Raw genomic sequence first — 15,371 nt, forward strand, 5'->3', positions numbered from 1 at the left:
TCTTCATATACGAGAACTTTGTTAGGGAGACCCATTGTATAGGTGAGAAAATAGAGGCTTGGAGAGGTTCATTAGCACATCCAAGTTCGGGTGGGGAGGAAGTGATGTAACCATGGCGAGAACTCAAATTTGACCCTGGAGCTTGAGCTCTGAGCTCTATTGCTTCTTGGTTACAAAATGTATGGGACTCCATTGTTTTTTGACAGTACTTTTCATGAGCTCTCATGTTCTCTCTCTCCTCTCTCTCCTCTCTCTCTCTCTCTCTCTCTCTCACACACACACACACACACACACACACACACACACACACACACACACAAGCCAGCAGGCAGAAACGAAAGGAAAATACAAGGTTAGTGAAATTGAGCCTCCCACGACACTAGGGGATCAAGTCTGCTGATTCTAGAAGTGCTGGCCAGAGCCAGGTCCCTGGCCGAGGATGTTTCTGTCCCTCTCTGTTGGGGAGTCTGCTTTGCCCCCCTTCACCCACCCAAGGCGCATTCCTTTCTTACTCCTTAGTGCTGCAAAGTTTGGGCTGGCTCGCAGCTGGCCCCTAAGTGCCTGTGTCAGCCGCTCAAACAGATACACCACAAAGGTATTTTGCAAGTTGCCTGAATATAACTTTTTAAAAAGGTTTGTTTATTTATTTATTTATTTATTTATTTATTTATTTATTTAGAGAGAAAGAGAGAGAAAGCAGGGGAGGGGCAGAGAGAGAGAATTCCAAGCAGGTTCCATGCTGCCAGCACACAGCCTGATGAGGGGCTTGAACACACAAACAGGGAGATCATGACCTGAGCCAAAATCCAGAGTTGGACACTTAAATGACGGAGCCACCCAGGGGCCCCAAGTTGCCTGAATGAACTTTTTGGCCGGAGCATGAAGTGTATTGGCGGGGGTGGGGGGTGGGACTGGGGTGGAAGCTTTAAAAATAGATGTCTAGTAGAAAAAATCTTCACCAAAATGGGAGGAAGGAGCCCCCCCTCCCCAGCCTTGGGGGACAGCTTGACCCCGGGCGCCTGGCCTCAGGGAGGAAGCGCAGGAGCACTGGGGTGCCCCGCCCCCGCTCCCCCTCCCCCAGTCCTTGCGCTTGTCATCTGGGGCAGAGGCTTCATTCCTCCCAAGAGCTGCACCCAAGGGAGTGTCACTTTCCTACTTCATCCAGCTCAGCCTTGGGGGGCGGGGAGGGGGAAGGATCACTTGTGCAAGAGGAAAAAACCTGCAGAGGGAAGTCTGACTTCGCGGAGGGGGGGTGGTGTACATTTTTAGGCCTCACCTTGCGCAAATATAAAGATTAATTTATTTGCCCTTTCATTTCCCACGAATCCAGCCCCTTGCTGCCCGATGTTTATTTGTGGCTTTTGTGAGCCTCCCCCAAGAGCCCCTCAGAGCTCCACTTCCGCTGAAATCACTAAGGGGGTGTGTGGCGGCGGTAAAGGCTGGACAGGAGCAAAGCTCTCCCTGCACACTTGTACACAGTGAGTATATGTCCTGCTAGGCCAGCGGCCTTCATGGCTTTACCGAGCATCAAAATAGGTGCTCCTCCCTGATTTTTTAAAAGAATATGCATTTTCCATCAACAAATTCTCTTAAGGCGCAGCCCAAGAAGAGGCACAACACTCAGGAGCTGGACGGGAATGGCTTCAGCAGGAGGAAAACTAAGTGCAAGGTTGCTTTTAGGCCTAAATATCTCTCCGTCTTCCTTCGTCTCAGCACTTGTTCTTCCCCTCCTCCTCAGCTTCCCCACCGCGGCTTCACTGCTGACACTGCGGCCGGCACTCGCACAGGGCTGCGGGCACAGGGCTGCGGGCACCGGGTAACACGCCCTGCGCCCGGTACTGCATTCATTCGCCATCCTACCTTCTGCCCAATTCTGCTGAACTTGGCAGGCCCTGGGTTCCCTCAGGAGAGCAGGGAAGGCCGTGGAAGTGAGCTTTACTCTGACAAGTGCAAATGCTTCCGTGTGGTCCTCCCCTCCCGTCCCCTCCCGTTCCTTCCCCTTCCGCTTCCCCCCTCCCTCTTCCCCCTTCTCCCTTCCCCCTTTCATTTTTCTTTCTTCCTTTCTTTTTTTCTTTCCTTCCTCTCCTTCTTTATCGTCTTTCTTTTTTCTTTCTTTCTTTCTCTTTCTCTCTCTCTTTCTTTCAACTTTTCCAGGCTAATTATTAATCAAATTACTCTCAATGTACTCATTCCTAAAAATACTCCATCACAGAGGCATCGTTTTCTTCTGAATTTTTCTGCATTCAACTTAAAAGGTGTTCTTCCCAAGAAACTGAACTTTTCCGTCAAATGCACTTGATCAAATCAGAGAATTAGGTTCATAAAATGGATTCACTGCAAATTTTATGTATTAAGCACGGACATCAGTAAAGAAGGTTTTTATTCCATCTTCTTGCCGTATGTGAGGGCGCATAAACAATCTCACATGGCCGGGCACCTGTCAGCGGTAACTAACGCTGACACAGCCATCGCTGAACTCGTCCCCAGTTTTCAGGACATGTTGTTCAACAAGCCGCATGTTCTTATGTGTGAGGTCGAGAGCAGCAAGCGCTATGGCTTGGTTCAGATGATGAGGATCATCTTTGGATTCTGCTTTCCCAGCTGGCAAAAACTCCATCTCACAAGGTGGATTATCATGGTAGCCAATAATTACAAAATAGAAGCTTCCAGACATTGTCTTATAGATAGAGCCCCCGCAGGGGGACGTCGACTACGGGCCAGTCCCCACTGCAGCGGACCCGGTCTCCCGGTGGGTGCCCTTCTGAATATTGATGGAAAAAAGTTGTGGCTGTAAGGAAGGGCAGGGGATGGAGAGTCCAGGATTCCGTTTCTCTTTTCAGGTTAATTTTGGGCAGGTTGGTGTCTTTCCTTCCTTCCTTCCTTCCTTCCTTTCTTTCATTTTTTCTTTTTTTCTTTCTTTCTTTCTAGTTTATTTATTTTGAGGGAGTGACAGTGCAGGAGGGGTACAGACAGAAGGAGAGAGAACCCTAAGCAGTCTCCACAGTGTTAGTGTGGAGACTAATGTGGGGCTCCATCTCACAAACCCTGAGACCATGAACTGAGCCAAAACCAAGACCCCAACCAACTGAGCCACCCAGGTGTCCAAGGCTGGTGTTTTTCTTTAATTGGTGGTACATTTTTATTTTTTTATTTGAGGCCATTATGGAGTACTAATCCACTTAGAATTTAATATCCACACAATTGTGGTGATTCCAAGTTTGTTCTTTTTTGGCTCTCTGGTCTGTTTCAGTACCAATGTGTTAGTATTTTCATTCTTGCCACTCGTCAGCTATGAATGCATGTGTGTATTTGGACTTTCCTAATCGTCTAGAAGACGCCCTTCTGCCACAACACCTTGTCCCTAGATTCCGGGCTCCTTCCCTCCGTCGTGCCCTTGCGACGTCCATCCTCCTCTCTCCACAACTTCCAGCTCTCTCATTGGTATGATTTCCCCTCGTCAGCCCTGCCCTTCCACAAGCTCAGCCTTGTGCACCGATAGCCCGAGGCTCCAGCCCTTGCCTCTGCACCTGCCGTGGGGCCTCCTGCAAGTCATCCTCTTGGAACTTCGGTGTCCTTTTGATTTGCACCGATGTGGCCCGTGGGTCTGAATTTGGCCCACAGGTGCTGATCCCTTTCATTTGTCCTGCACAACCTAATGAGGATATTTCAATTTTAAAAACGTATTTTAAAACTATAGAAATATATAAAATGCACGTATGTGCATATACGTATATATACATGTATATACGTGTGAGAGTATATACACATACACTCTATGTCTTGCTAGCTTCTCTGAAGAACCCCTGACTCGGGGGTCACTGGTCTCTAATCATACAGCATGTCGAGCGGGGCAGTGGCTCTCCCCTTTATAGAACATGCTTTGTCACCACCCCTGCCCCACACCCATTCCTTAATCTGTGAAAATTGACTCACCTGCACTGCTCCGATGGCTCTTGGAGCCCCGCTGTTTCCCGACACCCTTCTGCACTGCACATTTGGATCCCTAGTACTGGGTGAAAGGGCTGGCTGGGGGACAGGAGGCACATCACAGAGGCGTGCTATGTTTGCTATGTGTCTGTATTGGCAGTGTGGCGTTTTCCTGCCCAGGACTTTTGCTCACACCATACATTGAACCTGGACTGTCCTTCATCAGTTCTTAGCCAAGGAAAGCATCTCTTTCTTCAGGGTCCAGCGTAAAGGGTGCAGCTCACTCCCTCAAGCCTTTTCCTACTCTCCCTCAGCACTCAGAAAAAGTCCCTTCTTTGCTTGGGCTCATGCCTCCGTTGAGCACTGATCTCAGTCACGGACATGTCTGCCTTCCCCACCCTGTTTCTGTGTCTACGGCAGGGGCCCCATGCAACCCACCTTCGATGCCAACCCCCTGTCTTGCTCTCTAGCCTTCTAGCTCTGAATGCACTGTCTAGACCCATGCTAAGGACCAGGGGATGTTTGTTGGACTGAAGTCCTTAGGAAAATTGAATTTTCTATTTTTATATTACGCACGAAGAAAAGTTCTTGTTCAAGGCTGCAGAGCTCTATGAAGGAAGTTGCTGGTTAAATCTGACTTTCCCCCTCATTGTTTTCACAATGCCAGACACATCACAGGAGTCCAATAAGCAGCAAAAAAAGGAAAGAATGAATGAGGTCTTTATAGCAAAGGCTGGAACTCAAGTCTCTTTATTTCCTCCGTGTAATATACGTTAAAACAAATTGAATTCTGCATTGGATGTCAATTGGCATTCTCAAGAATCTTCAGGGCGCCTGGGTGGCTCAGTCGGTTAAGTTTCTGACTTCGGCCCAGGTCATGATATCGCTCTTTCTGAGTTCTAGCCCCGCGTCAGGCTCTGTGCTGACAGCTCAGAGCCTGGAGCCTGCTTCGGATTCTGTGTCTCCACCTCTCTCTGCACCTCCCCTGTTCATGCTCTGTCTCTCTCTGTCTCTCAATAATAAATAAATGTTAAAAATTTAAAAAAAGGTCTGTGTTGTTCTCTCTCCACTTAATTAGGGCCCTGCCTAAGAAAAAGAAAAAATACCCAGAAAAAGGTTGTTCTCATGCCTCACCATAGGAACTTCTTGTAGGATTCGGATACTGCGGGTTTCTACCTTTGGCCCATCCCACGCTGAGTGGTGTAAGGCTGTGGGAAACCTCTAATAATGAAATCGATAGGTAACTATGTCTTTCCCAGGTGGTATGATACAGAACATGAGCTCTCTTGCTTTACTTCTTAGACCTTTGTTCAGAGAAATTTTCACATCCATCTTCTCTAATTCAACCTTGCTCTCCAAAAATGAGCATGTCTTTTATTCAAATGCTATTCAAAGAGGAGAGGTTCACACACTGGTTAGTGGCAGGTACCAAAAGATCATTTCGCCCTGACTTGCTGCATTTCTACCTTATAATTGGATGGTACATACATCTGAAAGAGTAACATTAAAGTCGAAGTCAAGTGTTAGGAAAAAAGAGAACTCTCATTATAAAAATTCCCTTAACATACTCCTCCTTATTCCCTGGTTGATTCTACATCATAGGTGATGACTTCCCAGGTTCTGGAGGAAGTTTTTATTTAGTGTGTACAGTGTGGCAAGGTGGCCCTGTCTAGGGACGTATTTTTGGTATCTTTAGGATGTAGGTATTTGGAATTAGTTCCAAGAAGGTGTTTGCTGCCTGTTGAATTAAACCGCCCACCCCTACCCCCGCAACTCATATAGTGAACTCCTAGGCCCCTTTACCTCAGAATATGTTGGAATTGGGGTCATTGCGGATGTAATTACATAAGATGAGGTCATGCTGGAGCAAGATAGGCCTCCGATCCAGTATGATCTGATTGCGTCCTTATGAAAAGGGGAAGTTTGGAGACAGACATGCACACGTGTCTGTAAACGTGAAGTGGTGTCTACCCACCAAAGAACAGATATGGCAGGAAAACCACCCGAAGCTAGGCGGGAGACATGGGACAGACTCCCCCTCACAGCCAACAGAAGGAATGAACCCTGCTGACACCTTGACCTTGGACTTCCAGCCTCCAGAGCTGTGAGACAATACGTTTCTGTTCTTTAAACCAGCTGGTGTGTGGCGCTTTGTTTTGGCAGCCCTGGCAAACTCACACTTCCCTTCCCTTTTCACTTTGCTTCCAAAAGGAGTGGCTTGCAAAGTTGAGGTGCTTACCTGAAGGTCTGGTGGGAGGATCCTGAGGGAAAGAAAGTTCTAGCTTCTCTGTTTCTAGTGTCAGTCTACTTCCTTTGCTATCAGCAAGGCGCAATGGTTAAGGGTGAGGGCACTTGAGCTGGACTTGATTCTGGGACTTGAATCTAATACTTACCACCTTCCTTGTGCTTTGATTTCCTGATACATATAAATAGACGATACAAATACATCACCTCTGTGGGGTGTTATGTGGTTTAAATGAGATAAATTACAAAGCGTATAGAGTGTGCTCAGCACATTCTAAGTGTGTAAGAAATCAACATTAGCTGCGATTAGTATTCTTCTACTTGTCTTTTTTTTAATGTTAATTTCGAGAGAGCAAATGGGGGAGGGGCAGAGAGAGAGAGGGAGAGAGAGAATCCCAAGCACGTTCGATGAGTGCAGAGCCTAATTTGGGGCTCAACCTCACAAACTGGGAGATCGTGACCTGAGCTTAAATCAAGAGTCAGATGCTTACCCAAGTGAGCCGGCCAGGTGCCCCTACTTGTGCTTTTTTAATGGAACCTCCCCTTGTGTTTCTCTCCAGCCAGACTGTTTGATACTGGGCCCTTCCTCTTAGCCCTCTTTGTTTGTCTTCACATGACCCATCTGCTCCGGTGACCTGGGAAAACGGGTGAGACAGATTATCTAGGGAGGTGGCTCTAGGAAGTATCTGCATCAGTAGCATTTGATTAGAAATGCAGATTCTTAGGTTCCACCCAGACTTACCAAAGGGGAAGCATGGGGGGGCAGGGCCCAGGAATCTGTTCCAGGTGATTCTGATATGTTGGAGCTTCAGAGCCACTGGGGTAGGATGACTTCCTGGCTTGTCCCCACAGAAGCCCCTCTGGATGCACCTTCTTCCCCCGCTCCTGTGTGCCCTTTCTCCGGGCTATGGTAACACCTGCTCACAAAATCGGAAGCAGTAGCACGGTTTATGTCCCCAGCCCCGACCTCTTCTCTGAATGAGTGCTGTCCCTCGGAGTCTAAAAGGAGAATGACTTTCTCTGGTAAGGACCATGGGAGGAGCTTTCTTTTTCACTCTGGATGTGACTCCGTCCCCACCACATTCAGGGACAAAGTCTCAATCTGTCCATGTGCTCAGTGCCTGTGATAGGACCCCGTGCCCTGCGGACCTTCAGTCATGCTTGCCGACAGGAGGAGGGAATGGCAATCCTGGGTTACTGACAGATTTCTTAGTGCAGGTCCTTAAGGAGGCGAGCGAGGGCTGGCGGGGCGCTTACATCAGTTGTGTTCGGTGTGGGCAAAACCAAACCACACTCAGCAGCCTGAGGCAGGAGGAGACTCGGGCTTACTGTGCTGGCCCTGCCACTGTGGCTCATGGCCTGTCCCTGGTCCTCAGCGACCTCTTCCTGGTGTGAGGCCACCCGGACTTTGCCATGCCACCATGGCTTGTGGCACTGTGCCTCCCGATTTCTTTCACATCCTCTCCTGGACTATTGTTAACCTACTCGAGGCCTCTTTCCATCTGTACCCTAGTCCCATCCAGACATGGGTGGCCACACCGTCACCTCAGGGAGTGCAGCATGGTGGAGGGAGGCTTGGGACCTCAGTGTGGGATGTGCAGGCTTGCCTCTGCCACGGCCTACCTCCACCTCCTGTGGTTCCCTGAAAAGGGAGACATTCCCCTATACCACATCCTCCTTCCTCTGTCCCATATCCAGCCCTCACCTGCTCTCCCCTGCTTTCACCCTCTCTGGTCAGACACACACCTCCTGCCGCAACCCCTCCCCCTGCCCCCATGACTGAGGACTCCGCTGAGTCTCACTGTTTTTTGCAAAACTTGCACTAACGCATTTGCACGCAGGTGGCTTCTCCAGCAAGATGGCCCTCCCTCTTCAGGAGACACCGCTGCTCTGTGACTTTGCCGGGGGTATTTGCGTGTTAATAGGAAGCTCTCAATTATCACAAACCTTCACATGTCAAAGTAATAAGTAGTGTAGGGTGGAATACAGTACTAGGCCGGCAGAGGGCACAGGAGTCGGGGGGGGGGGGCAGGCTTACCAAATTTACCACCTACCTGAGCCCCCCCGCCGCCCCTGCTGGGAGGACCACTAGCCCCAAGCCCTGCTCTCTTGCCTGCTCCCTCTCAATCCATCACTCTGTGTCTCAGGAGCCTAGCACAGTCTGTTTAGTTTAAAAATTTTTTTGTAACGGCTCTTTCTGCCATCTTGGAATGTGTGGAGGCCCGCTGGGAAGAGGACTCCTGAAACGACAAATGTAGGTCCGGAAGGCCGTGGTCCAAGGCCAGTTTTGCTGGCTGTCAGTGGAGTCTCTGGAACCAGAGGGAGCACACAGCTCTTCTGAAAATTGAAGGTATTTATGCTTGAGATGGAACCGAATTCTATCTACGTAAGGGCTGTGCTTATGCGTGCAAAGCGAAGAACAACACAGTGACTCCTGGTGGCAAACCCAATAAAACCAGTGATCTGGGGAAAAGGAACTCATGTTCATGGAAAGTGGCTTGGTTCAAATTCCGAAAGCAAGCAACCTGACTGCTAAAGCCACTGGCTACAGAATCCGTGAGATGCTGTACCCCTCAAGGATTTAAACTAACTGAAAAGCAAATAAATAAAGGTGTAGATTTGGTGTCTTGTACAAAATAAATAAATAAAAATTTTCATAATCAGCTTTGTTGAGACATAATTCATAAACCCTAAAATTTACTCTTTAAAAATTTTTTTAAATGTTTATTTATTTTTATTTATTTATTTAAAAATATTTTTAACATTTATTTATCTTTGAGAGACAGAGAGAGACAGATCATGAGTAGGGGAGGGACAGAGAGAAAGGGAGACACAGAATTCGAAGCAGGCTCCAGGCTCTGAGCTAGCTATCAGCAGAGCCTGATGCGAGGCTCGAACCCACGAACCGTGAGATCATGACCTGACCTGAAGCCGGATGCTCAACTGGCTGAGTCACCCAGGTGCCCCAAATTTATTCTTTTTTAAAGTTTATTTATTTTGTTTTAATAAATCTTTACAGCCAATGTGGGGCTCGAGCGCACAACCCTTAGATCAAGAATCGCATGCTTTTCCAAAGGAGACAGCCAGGCGCCCCAAAGTTTACTGTTTTAAGGTGTACTTGGAAACCAATTTGACAATAAACTATTATTTTAAAAAAACCAATTAGCTTCATAAAAAATATATTAAATGCACCTTTAAAATAGTGTGTATATTCACTTGTATGTGGAATTTAGGAAACACAACAGGTGAACATACGGGAAGGGAAAAAAAGTGAGAAGGAAGCAAACCATAAGAGACTCTTTCAATGACAGAGAACAAACTGAGGGTTGATGGAAGGAGGTAGGTGGGGAATGAGCTAAATGGGTGATGGGCACTGAGGAGGGCACTTGTTGGGATGAGCACTGGGTGTTGGATGGAAGCCAATTTGACAATAAATTATATTTAAAAATAAACAAACAAATAAAATTTGGAAAAAAGGAATTAAAAATAAAAAAAATAAAGTGTACAGTTCAATGCATTGTTGTTGTTGTTGGTATGTTCATAGACTGATACAACCATTACTACTACTGTTTGATTTTAGAACATTAAAAAAATTTTTTTTAAAATGTTTTTATTTATTTTTGAGAGAGAGAGAGAGGTGGCATGAGCAGGGGAGGGTCAGAGAGAGGAGACACAGAATCCGAAGACAGGCTCCAGGCTCTGAGCTGGCTGTCAGCACAGAGCCTGACGCAGAGTTTGAACCCACGAATTGCAGGATCATGACCTGAGCTGAAGTCTGCCGACTGAGCCCCCCAGGCGCCCTTGATTTTAGAACATTTTCATCACCTCCCCCCAAACACTTTACACCCATTAGCGATCCCTCCCCTCCCCCCTTCCCCTGGGCCCCTGGCAACACCAATCTAGTTTCAGACTCTATAGATTTGCCTACACGGGACATTTCACAGAAATGGCATCATTCAGAATGTGACATTTTGTACCTGGCTTCTTCCATGTGGGATGACGGCTTCCAGGTCCATCCCTGGTGTAACATGGAGCCGTGCTCCAGTGCTTTTACTGAAGAAGAGTAGTCCGCTGTACGGACAAGCCCCACATTTTGTTTCTTCAGTCATCAGTTGATCTGCATGTATGTTTGGCTTTGTTCGCTCATTAGAGGACTCGGCCATTTGAGGTAAGCCCTGTCTGCGGAGAAGAAAGCCCCCTCTGACAGGCACCATTCTCCTTTCTTGGATGTATATCTCCTCTCCACGGACTGTGCACACTCAGCAAGAATAAGCTTACCGTGTTGCATAGTTTGTTATTCATTCAGATGTTCCTTTTGTGTGTTAATCATGTCTTCTGTTTTCTGTATTCTGATGCTTTGGTATCTGGGGCCTTGAAGACCCTGGAGGGACTGCCCCTTCCACGGTAGCCAGTTTCTAGAAATAATAGACAGTGTGTCCTCTAGTGTGCTTTACAGACACACCCCATTCAGTCTAGAGCCCACGATCACACCCCCCTCCTTTATCAGGTTCTCAGGCTCTGGGCACCCATCCACATACCGGAATCACTATGGGGCCGGGGACCAGACAACGAGGGACCGCCCCTATGCCCAGAGCCTGCTGAAATGATCCAAACTAGCCAATCCTAAACCTGTGGAGATGAGCCTGCCCACTCTGTCTCACCCATTCCTTCCCATGGAAGACACAATAAACACTCTTGGCCTTGCCTTCCCTTCTGCCCCCTACCTGGTTTGGTGCTTCCCCATATGACCATGTGTGGCATGGCGTGTACTTCCTCTTGAGAACTAAGAATAATAAACAACCTTTAAATATTTTTTTTAGTATTTATCTATTTTTGAGAGAAAGATATACACACACAGAGCATTGAATGGGGGAGGGGCAGAGACAGAGGGGAGACACAGAATCCGAAGCAGGTTACAGCCTCTGAGCTGACACCACGGAGCCTGACACGGGGCTCAAACCCCCAAACCATGAGATCATGACCTGAGCCGAAGTCAGACAGTTAACCGGCAGAGACACCCAGGCACCCCAACAAACAATCTTTTTAAGGACAGTCATCTGATCTGTTGGCCTTATTATACGTATACCTAACAAAACACCTTACTCTAACACACTGACCGATCTTTTTTCTGGTGTGATGTCACGATTGTATCTAACATCCATCATTCCAACATATGTCATGCTGAAGTCTTGAACTTGCCTCACAGCATCTGCTGTTCTCCTCAACGCTAGGAAACTAACACCTCTTACTTTATTTTTAGCATTGGACATCGCTTGTCAAATTGTTTTTCTCACTAGTTTTGTATACAGATTTTATTTTTTACCATCTCCAGCTTCTACTGGGAAATAAGACTTAAAAAAAAACCGTATCATGCAAAGCATCTTTTATGAGATTATGTCTGTGCCTGCTAAGGAGAGACGGTAATAGTTTGTGTCTTGATCCTATTTGGGAAGGATCGACTGATGTGCTTGCAAATGCACCTGTCTATAAATGGTCCCCACTTCAGCACATGGCCTGGAACACATTCTATCAAGCGGAGTATTTATAGATAATAGAGGTAAAAGAAGAAAACAGCAAATCTTTTTAGCTCATTTGAATAATTCTATCACAGTTTCTAGCACATGGTTCGTCAGTCTGGGCACTGTTAACATTTCGGGTCGGATAATGCTTTACTGGATCGGTGGGGGGCGCTGTCCTGTGTGTCGTAGGCTATTTAGCAGCGTTCTTGGTTTCTATCTGCTAGATGCCAGGGGCACCCACAGCCAGTGCCCAGCTGTGGCAAAGAAAAATGTCTCTAGACATTGTTAAATGTCTCATGGGGGTGGGGGGGCGCCTGGGTGGCTCAGTCGGTTGAGCGTGTGACTTGGGCTCAGGTCATGATCTCACCGCTCCTGGGTTCAAGCCCCACATCGGGCTCTGTGCTGACAGCTCAGAGCCTGGAGCCTGCTTCAGATTCTGTGTCTCCCTGCTCTCTGCCCCTCTCATGCTCTGTCTCTCTCTCTGTTTCTCAATAATAAGGAAATGTATTTAAAAAATTCTTTTAAATGTCTCATGGGGGGAGGTGGATGGGCAAAATTGCTTTAGGCAACCACCATTCTGGGGTCCGGAGGGGCTTTGAAATCCAGCCTCTTGGCTGTGGGAAGCCTGAGGGGCCATCCCCTGGGGGTGGGGGTCAGGGCGACTGATACTTGACCACTTCCAGCAGAGCTGGGACTCCTGTCATCTGAGGGATTTGCTTCACTATGTTAACTTTCTTCAGCTGAATTTACTAGCTGTGGTGCTTGCAACCAAATCATACTTTCCAGGAAAATTCCAAGTGTCTCTGTTGTGGCTGTGGTCACAGAGTGGCCCCCGACGTTGTGGAGCGAGCAACTGCAAGCACTGAAACTGAGAGGTACGGGGACCGGGGACCGGATGGGGGAGCACCCCCTGCGGAGTGGGGTCCCCAACCAGGGGTTCCCACATCTCCCAGGGAGTGCACTGCAAATGCTCATCTCTGCGCCCAGCCTGCCCCCTCTGGGGGCGCGGCGGAAACACACGCGGGCACATGAGAAAATGGTTCAACCCAGAGAGACACTAAACTTCCTGTCCATTGTACATGCCTCACGTACTGTGAAATTAAAACAAAATTTCCTGATTTAGAGCACTGTGGCACTTGCGGTATACTTAGGGCATCTATAAAAGTCCAGACTCGCAGGGGGTGAGGCCTAAGCTTCTGCATTTCGAGTCCCTCCCCAGGTAATTTCTGTGTATATCAAGATTTGGGGACTATCACTTTGGCATAAATATTTGCAGTATGTTCTTTAAAATGTTCATCGGAACTTTTCCACCGCAAACGTAGTACATTCTCATTATTGAAAATCTGGAAAATGCAAAAGAGAAGAGGGAAGACGAGACAGTGTCCAGAATCTTGCCATCCAGACTGCCACAAACACTCCTCAGGCCTTTCGTATATTCTAGTTGATTTTCTTGTCTCTTATATTTATGTGTATATATATATATATATGTGGATGTACGTATATCAAAGACACACAGGCACATAGACGAAAAACCAGTGAGTATCGAAGAACTTAGAAAAAAACCCCTTAATTTCCTGCTCGTCTGTCTCTCCTCTGCATAGGTCCCCATTTAGGTCTCTATGGTTCTTCCCCTGTATTTACTCCACGCACCTAAATAATATGCTTTTCTTAAGACATCTTAGTTCTGCATTCTGGACACGATCTCCTGGCTTCTGGCGGTGGCGGATTTAGCTCACATACACTCCAGTGCCTTTCTCTCCATCTTCCCAACCTGCTGACCTCACCATTGGGAGTTAGAGTAATAGCCATGTCTCTTTCCCGCTAGGCTAAATCGTATAATGTTTTGCCTTTCCTGGAGTTAATAATCACCTTAATTTTTTAGTTTTGGAGTTTGCTATGGATTGACTGCCACACACACACAGTTTTGTGGTTTTTTCCTAAATCCTTAACAGGACTTCCCAACAAAATACTTTATAATGGCTTCTCCAAACACACAGACAACTCACCCAATCCATCGGTCCTGTGTTTCCCTGGGGTCCCCTGCCCTCTGGGGCCTGCCCCACTTGCCTGGGTGCACACATGGCTTCCTGTGATTTCGCTGCACTGCCCAGCTATGTTCCATTCTCTCTGTTCCTATTTTCTGAATTTTATATTAGATGTAAGCCCTCCTCTATTGATCCCCTAATTTTCTCTCCCTCCCCCTCGTTTTCCATCTCATTTTCTTTTGATTCAGCTTTCTGAAAGATTTAGTCAGCTTTATCTAATAAGCCTTCTATTGAATTTTTTATTTCGGTGACTACATTTTTACTTTGTATAAGCTCTTTCTTATTCTGTTTATTCTTCTTTGCCCTGCTAACTGACAGCATCCAAGCCTTGTTATGTGGATGCTGTACATCTCTCTGAGGATATTAATTAATACCTGTTGAAGTTTCATTCTGTTCATTGTACGGATTGCGTTTTCCCATTTTTTTTCTGATTGTTTTATTCATTTACTTATTCATCAAATATTTATTGAGTGCCTTTTATGTACTAACTATTGTTCTACGTGTTGGGGATATAGTGGTTAATAGGATAAAGTCCCCTGACCTTATGAAGATTATATTCTAGCAAGGGAGAATAATAAACAAATGAATGACATTAAGGCTGTGAATAAAAATAAAGCAGGACGAGAATGTTGTTTTAAATAGAGTAGCCTGGGAAAGCCTCTCTACCTGGGGCTTCTTTACTCTCCTGTCCGCCCCTTGCGTTGGGCTGAGTCAAAGCCTGGGCTCAGCTGGGCTTGTGGACCAGGGCGCCCTGTGTTACTTAATGTGACTTGGGCTTCCTCACAGCATGGCTATTGGGATCCAAGAGGGAATGTTTTGAGAGAGAGCTTTCCAGGAGACAGAGCATAGCGGCAAGACGTCTGTTGGTTACAGGAAAGTCACAAAGGCAAGCCCAGATTCAAGATCGAGAGAGATTAGACTCTCCCTCTCGATGGGTGAGTGGCAAGGTCACGCTATGGAGGGCATGAGACGGGAAGGGATGTGGCCATCTTTGGAAGACACGATTGTTGCATATTATGACTTGAGCTAGTTACTATTTCTCTATCCACCTAGCGTTTTTTGAAATTGTGTATCTTTGGCTCTTCCCTCTCTTGTTCTCTTTCCCTTATAATTGCTTCTTTATTATACCTTCGCAGCCTAGTTGGATGTGGGGAGAGGAAGACAAAAACGTGTGTTGTCAGTTGGTTGTTTCACAGATGAGTGGCTTCAGATAACCCACAGTGTAGATTGTTGAGAGTTGATTGCCAGGGACGGGGGAGGGGGGAACAACGACAGAGCTTAGGGATGGCTGAAGTGAAAGGTTTTCTTTTCCTTCTCCGCTCTTGGTTTCCATCTGAAGACAATAAGGCACACAGAGGTAAGGGGACTTTCCAGAATATTGCTCAGCTAACGGCAGAGCTGAGACTACATTTAGACCTGAGTTTCTCAAATTCTCTGGCTCATATTAAAAACAACAAATTTTAAAAAGGATCCCAGAACAAAGATCTAACTAAATATATAAATAACAGGGGCACCTGGGTGGCTCAGTTGATTGAGTGTCAGACTCTTGATTTCAGCTCAGGTCAGGATCTTGCAGTTCATAGGACCAAGCCCCGCATCAGACTCTGCACTGACAGTGCAGAGTCTGCTTGGGATT

General features: G+C 46.9%; 1 pseudogene; it reads right to left on the reverse strand.

The window, feature by feature from the left end:
- Positions 1-2,248: 2,248 nt before the first annotated feature.
- Positions 2,249-2,674, reverse strand: LOC115286951 (annotated as a pseudogene).
- Positions 2,675-15,371: the final 12,697 nt, after the last annotated feature.

The sequence above is a fragment of the Suricata suricatta genome, chromosome 3, assembly GCF_006229205.1.
Source record: "Suricata suricatta isolate VVHF042 chromosome 3, meerkat_22Aug2017_6uvM2_HiC, whole genome shotgun sequence".
In the NCBI taxonomy this organism is placed as follows: domain Eukaryota; kingdom Metazoa; phylum Chordata; class Mammalia; order Carnivora; family Herpestidae; genus Suricata; species Suricata suricatta.